General features: G+C 34.3%; 1 long non-coding RNA gene across 1 annotated transcript; it reads left to right on the top strand.

Moving 5' to 3' along the window:
* The first annotated feature begins 5,024 nt into the window (after window positions 1–5,024).
* LOC125654567 (uncharacterized) lies at window positions 5,025–6,634 on the top strand. Its single transcript, XR_008802517.1, has 3 exons — window positions 5,025–5,143; window positions 6,076–6,179; window positions 6,608–6,634. It is a non-coding gene; the product is annotated as an uncharacterized LOC125654567 (long non-coding RNA).
* Window positions 6,635–7,723: the final 1,089 nt, after the last annotated feature.

Raw genomic sequence — 7,723 nt, 5'->3', positions numbered from 1 at the left:
AGTTGTAGCTTTCACCTTTAACCTCACAATTAAGAATCATCTTTGTTTTTGATCTGGACCTTACTTCAAATACAAAAGAGGCACAGCCTGATCAAGATAGCAATGTCTATCTTTCCGTGCCGTGTTGTGTCTACATTTTATCAGGTCACGATTATGAAGTTAGCAGTCCGTGTCTACATTGTGCCCGGTCTACACTTTGCAATGCAGCTATATTAATAGTTCAAGGAGCGTACAGACAATGTATCAGGAAAGTGTGTAAAATGGACACATATGAAGAGAACTGCGACATGTTTGTCAGGATCATGTACCTTGGAAGAGACCACCGACCCTCCGAAAGTAAACTGGGAAACTTTCTCACTTACCGGCGAGAGCGGGATTCGAACCTGCGCCGACAGAGTTGAGAGGCCGTGTGATTTTGAGCGCGATGCTCTAACCACTCGGCCACGGAGGCCCCTTGGGGAAATAGAAAGCTGATACATTACTCAGCTAGCCCAGGATGAAAGGCGACTATTTTACGCTAAACATAGCATTGACCAAGAACATATCAATGATTGTTTCTATACATCATTGCATTACTAGTACACAGGCAAATGTGCCTCGCGTGAATTTCACGTGAAATTCACATGAATTTCACATGAAAATTTCTATGTGAAAATCACGTTAAAAGAGCATCAAATGTGAATTCACACGAAAACAAATTCACGATTAATCCAAAATTCACTAGACTAAGGAAATTCAATACCTTGTGCAAAGGTATATTTTAAGTTGCTTCACGCAAATAACTTGAAAATGCGGCCAATCGTCGCTAGACTAGCATAAAGTACACAGACACTAAGTAATTTGTCAGACCTCCCTCACATTAGTTCCTAGCTGCATTAGAGTAGATCTGGACTTTCTAAATTAAATTCTTGAAAATGTGATTCGTAGTACAATCTTCCTCAGTTTAAATGCCAACATCCCACATGCTTAATTAAGACTTGAGGCTGTCGAGTACTGGAGTGATCAGCATCCAGATATATTGAATACCAACATCCCACATGCTTAATTAAGACTTGAAGCTGTCGAGTACTGGAGTGATCAACATCCAGATATATTGAATACCAACATCCCACATGCTTAATTAAGATTTGAAGCTGTCAACTACTGGAGTGATAAACATTGGGATATATTAAATGCACAATTTTCTAAAACAAATTATACTGGAAGGAGTTAAATTCGTTCTTGAAATCAACCACTTCCATTTTGACAATAAATTTTATCTACAGATTAAAGAAATGACTAAGGGAACAAAGGCAATCTTCCGGACCAAGAGTAAAGAGGATTTAGATAAATTGTATTATTTCCTAAATACTATACAGTTGTGTTTAATTCAATACAATTTACAATGGAAAAAAGTCACGAGGAACTCCGATTTTTACATTTGCATCTAAAGTTTTGGTCTTTCATCTACAACTAATGAAGTCCCAACACGAGTGAAAAATCCTCGACAGGACGTAAAACACATTCCGATTACATGTATTATGATATATATCAAAACGCTGCATAAATAACTTTACAAACTGGCATGCTTACCTCATCCATGAATAAAGTATATCAATGAAAATGCCTAACTTCCCTGGTCTTCACCTTGTACATTATCCTTAGAATTAATCACAAGATAATTAGGGTTTTGTTCCAAATAAAAAAAATGCTGGGTTAGTTTATAGAAAAAGTAAACCTAGTCCGTCAGGTGTAAAATGGAAATAAAATATATACTTACATACTGCTATTCTCATTTTCCTATAAAGAACAATTACATTGTAAATATGTAAAACTTATACGGTACCAATTTTGATGCACCAGATGCGCATTTCGACAAATAATGTATATAATGATGTCTCAGATGCTTCATACTCATTGTTAGGTTGTTCTTTACACATTGACTACGAGTTATTCCGTTTACCTGATCAAGATATAAAGCGGTTGTGACCAGTCAACAAGGGGTGCTTACTCCTCCCAGTACTCCTCCCAGGCACCTGATCCCTCATCTGGTATGTCTAGCGGTCCATTTTTACCCAACTTCCAATTTTGTATTCTTTGTAGGAGTTATTAGATTGATCACTGTTCGTTATTGTCACCTTTTTATGAGATTGATCACTGTTCGTTATCGTCACCTTTTCATGAGAATAATCACTGTTTGTTATCGTCACCTTTTCATGAGAATAATCACTGTTTGTTATCGTCACCTTTTCATGAGAATAATCACTGTTGGTTATCGTAACCTTTTCATGAGAATAATCACTGTTGGTTATAGTCACCTTCGTTATTGTTCAATTCATCGCGTTTAAAACATCTGATATTATTCAGTATCTTTTCCGTCTTTTAGTTTACACACTGCAATTGACACGGAAACATGTTCACCACAGTAACGATGAATAAGCGATTTACTGTCGTGTACAGTAATACAAGCTTATACCAAATTCATGCTTATTTCGAAGTGATATTTATTCCTCTATGAAAGGAAAACAACGAAAGCATAATCAGGAAAAAAAAACATATATTTTTATAATGGTCTGTTTTTAACTGGCTCTGAAGATTCTCTACTACTGTATTTGTAATTTGTTATTCAGTTTTCTCCCCCAGAAAAATGAGTGATATACACTATAATAATCAAAACGGCAATTGAAATCATAACATTCCAAATACCGTCTAATACATAATAATTCAATTTTCCTTCCATTCATTGTTTTACCCTCAACTCTCACTATAGACCAATTATTCATTCATTTTCCGATGAATGTTTGATATCCAAACTTCTTTCCACACATGGGCACCATGTAATATATATATCGTACAAAAACAAAACAGATGAATGAGTAGTGTATAAAATTTGCATTAGCCTTAGTAGTTTTTTATTTGTTTTGTCAAAAACTGAACAAATTTGACATTTTAAGAAATTAATTATAATGATTATTTTATAATTTTATTTATTGAGTAAATTTGTTTAATCTATTTTCTTAAATATTCTAATTAAAGGCAAATCTAATCTAGATAATGAAATTTATATCAAGAACGATAACTCCAAAATCAAAGAAGGATAACTCTAAAAAAAATTGGCAAATGCGCAATAAATGAAATATGCATAAACGTCTGCTAAAAGAAAACTAATCGTTTGCTCGATGGAATCGGATGATCTACACGGAGATTTTAAAGTAGAGCTGGATATGGAAGAAAACGTGAAAAATTCAGATTTTCTACAAAATATTGACGACGAATTCTTTAATGAAGAGATGATTGGCCCCTTTTCCGCAACCAACGATGCTGGTGCGTCCAACAATTCGAAAAATTAATTGCTAAAATGAAAAGAACACTTGGTGAGGCAAATTCTGGGAACACTTCGATAAAAAGGTTCAAAACAGCTACCGAGGAGGATATCAAAATGTTTCGGGACAGCCGGCAAACAGATTCAACAAAACGTAACACAAAATGGGGTGTTCAAATCATACAAGGTACGTAATTTATTATTTTTTAAATTTATAAATACAATGATCCCTTCAGCTTGAACATTGTTAAAATTTATATTTTGTGTATTTCAAATAATCAAATATATCATATCGGTTTTAAAGAAACTTTACTTAAAATATTAAAAAAAAAAAACATAGCTAAGTGGAAGTGGGGGAGGGGTCTTAACAAAATAGAAATTTGAAAATAAAGAATTTTTTTTAAAAATGCTCAGTTGACTAATTTTTGTTTAAAAATTAAAAAAATGAATTTTATTTATTTATTTTTTTTTTAATGAAGTTCAGAAACGTTTGGTGTTGAAATTGATTTATTCACAATTGATGCTGCCGACCTCAACTCCAAATTATGCAAATGTTATGCTGAAGCTCGTCCAAAAATTACAAGTATAACAACAGAAAATACCGAATATCACTAGAATACCATAAAAACATTCGAGCAGCGATTAACAGACATCTTGCAGATTTGGAGAGAGACATGGACATTGTAAAAGATAAAGAATTTAAAAGTGCAAACGACACTTTAGATGGCAAACTGAAACATAATGTGAAATGTGCAATTTCTAAACCAACGAAACATAAGGATGTCATTACCCCTGAAGATCTGATCAAAATCAGCGAGTATCTATACTCTGCCGAAAATCCAATAATCCTGCGGTATCGCGTTTGGCTATCATAAAGTTTGCAATGCGGTTTTTAGATTCATTTCTCGATGAACCAAAAAAAAAAGAAAATATACAGTCAATCCTATATTGAAAAATTTCTCTAAAACGAAACACCAAATCCTGTTATCCGGGGGCAGATTTTTTGGTACAAATGTTCAAAACCAAACCATTGATCAATTATGGTTCTAATTATGTATACTCACTGGCCGTACGAGATTTTCACAGTCAACGAGAACACGGCGTGTAGATCTCCTGTCTTGGCGAACAAGTTCCCAAAGGTATGACCAATATATGATAGTAAACACCAAAGGTTATATTATCAGTCTGATCAAGTGATAGCCTGCTTAAACTTTCTATGTTTGTATAACATAGTGCACACTGTCTTATACGTATCGCTCAAGGACGTTAACAGACTCATAGCGCACACTGTCTTATACGTATCGCTCAAGGACGTTTACAGACTCGGTTTTAACGTGTTAATGACTGTCGTGACCTGGGACATCATTGTAAGGGAACTATTCATAACCAAAAGAAATTCACTTCTGATGGCAAAGTTTTAGCGATAGAAGAGTTACTTTAGAACTGTGTATAAATACTAGCTTGTTTTAAAAAGGTAAAAATGTCTTTTATTGAAATGAGGTCACAAGGTACTTATCTAATTTAATACGTATAGTGATCCCATGAGAATTCGGGTTAGAATAAGTCCTCAGTACGTACCCCTTTCCTCTCCTAAGAGGGTCGGAAAGTCTCGTCATGTGACTCGCGAGAAATAACGTGAAATCGTACTTCCGGGCAGTTGTCAGGATGGCATTATAAATAATGTACTAGACTCGCTACGTTCAAAACCAAATAGAGCTTACTACAAAAAGCGAGAGAGCGGTGGATAAGAACTGGGTTTAGAAAATTTGTTCTAGATAGAGCTCTGAGTTATTACAGCGGTTGTTCAAGCGTCAATACGAGACATTTTCCAACAAAGTACAGGTATAGTATGTTTACATTATAGAGTCGTCTGCATCATATGCACTGCACAGTCGTTTGCATCATATACACCCATACATCTATATCTCAGAGTTTAGTTCAAGATATCGAAAGTCCTCGATCAAAATCTCAGCAATAAATTTGCGTAGTTCTGATTAGACTGATTCTTGATTGGTGTTGTGGTAACCCCCCCCCCACTAATAATCTGCATCGAGTGAAAACGCTAGAGCACTAAGAAAGAATAAAACTTCTTTCCTGTTGTGTATAACATGGATATATATCCTTATTTTATTCTATGATTTTGAACGTTTTACAGTTTCATTTAGAAATTTATCTAAATTATTTCATAAAGATGTTTCTATAAAATGAAGACAGCACTTTTTACTGACACCAATCATATTACATGTAGTGACATATGGAAGTCCCTCGAGTCAGTTTTGTTTCTACTATGTAGCTGCAGTAATTTATAATATTGTAGTATATACATTTGGTATGTAAAACTGCATACAAGAACAGATCCAGAAATTCGGGGGGGGGGGGGGGGGGGCTTTAAATCTGCGACTAGCATCTTTAGATTTTTTTGATTTATCTGAATTTCAGCTGAATTATCACTAATCCAGTTAGTCAACAAACATTTTAGTGTGCAATTCTATATATACTAGTATTGCAGACCCAGGAATTCAAATAGGGGGAGGGGGGATTTCATGAGGTGGAAATATATCTCCCCTTAAATCCGCCACTGGCATATTTCATGGATTGTAGATATAAATACATGTATATCTTATGAATTTTGGTTTATCTGAATTTCAGCTGAATTGATAGAACATGTTATATGTCTATTATGAAATATTGACAAGTCCAGATAGTCAATTTGCATTTTAGTGTGCATAATCTACATGTTTTGTGTGGCAATGACTACAATGTTAATCTTTTAGATATAAAAGGGCAAACAACACAGCTGGATAAAGCATCCTAAGTCTGCACCTCGTAAAGCTATGACAATGAGAGAAATGTATCCACCCAGGCAATCAGAATATAGGTAACTCACCAGAGCTCTTTATGCAATATATGCTCGTCAAGCTATCAATATTAAATGATATTCATTCTGTAATGAATACTTGTATACATGTAAATTCAGGTGATCCCAAACTATAAAGGTTCACCAAAACCAAAAATGAATGCATCTCCAGACAATATAGAAATATTAAAAATGTCCTTTACCTGCAACAGCAAAGGATGCCTGTGCAAACATATAGGAATTTTTTACTAGATAAATGCAGATATCATTATAAAGTTTTTCTTTACAAATTATATCAGACAGCAGTATAAGTAAATACATTTTATTATGCTATAAAAAAATGTTGCATGTCCAAATAAGAATTATCTAGCATTGGTATTTTTATGGAAGAATATTTAGACATAGTGGATGTCAGCCTTTTAAAAAAAAATTTTTGGTAAAATTTTCAGAGTGCAACCCGGAAGGTGTGCTGCAGCTCAAAGAGAACCATGGTTATTGGCATCACGTTCTCCAAAAGCTTTACCTCACAGGCACCACTTGTGATTTCATAGTTTGAAGACCAATGAACATGGAACTTGATTCTCATCCTTCAAGATGAATTATGGGAATTATACTTGGCATACATGATTGAGCCTTTGTGCCCTCTCTGCAATAACCAACTAGACAGATTTGTGAAAAATCAAATGTCTTCCATTAGTTTTATTTTGTTTTTCCTACAAATGATCAGTGTAAAGATGTGCATGAATCACCATTGTAACAATTTCTTTGACTAGTAACCTTAAATAAATGTTCACTTTATCATTTACTTGAATGCATTTAATACAACTTGACAATGCAGAATAATGTGAGTAAGAAGTTGTATATTTATAGTATCTAAGTCCAAAGGTAAGATTTAATATATTGTGGCATTCATATCAGCTATTTCCTTCAGTAGAGGATTTGCAAATGTACAAGAGTCACACAGAGTTGAAAATCTTAGTGGACAGATATATATGTCTGTATTGTGAAGGTATATGATTTAGAATATGGATGTTTTTAATTATTCAATTGCACACTCCACATGAATTTGACTCTTCCTGGTCTTGTAACAGCTGTGCTTCATCCTTACTGAAATGAGATTTTGATGAAAGAAAAGGTGATATGTTAAATGTCATTCCTGATTAAAGTTTGTCAAAATATATCAAATCCTTTATTAGCAAGAATCATATATTATCTGGCTTCAACGTCTCAAATACATTTCAGTGATCAACAATGTCACAATCAGAGATGGATCCCGGATATAATTCAGAACAATTGTGCTACACAAGTGATAGCCTTTGCTGTGTGACAAATTTTGCACAATGTAGTTGCTGTCAGATAATGACTAGTTATTCATTTTTAAAGTTTAATCCAGTGTTATGTTTGTTGTATCCATTGCGATTCTTTCAGAGGTAAATTCGGCATTGAGCCCTCTGGCCTGCTAAATGTAGATCCCTTAGATTTAGGTGCAACTTCATAAGAGTCATGAGGAATTGATCACTGGTATGGACCCTTGTACCGCCCATGCTAGAAGTTGTTAAAATGGG

This window comes from Ostrea edulis, chromosome 4 (assembly GCF_947568905.1).
Source record: "Ostrea edulis chromosome 4, xbOstEdul1.1, whole genome shotgun sequence".
Taxonomy (NCBI): domain Eukaryota; kingdom Metazoa; phylum Mollusca; class Bivalvia; order Ostreida; family Ostreidae; genus Ostrea; species Ostrea edulis.
The sequence above is the reverse complement of the archived record's forward strand: the minus strand, read 5'-3'. Positions and strand labels throughout refer to the sequence as shown.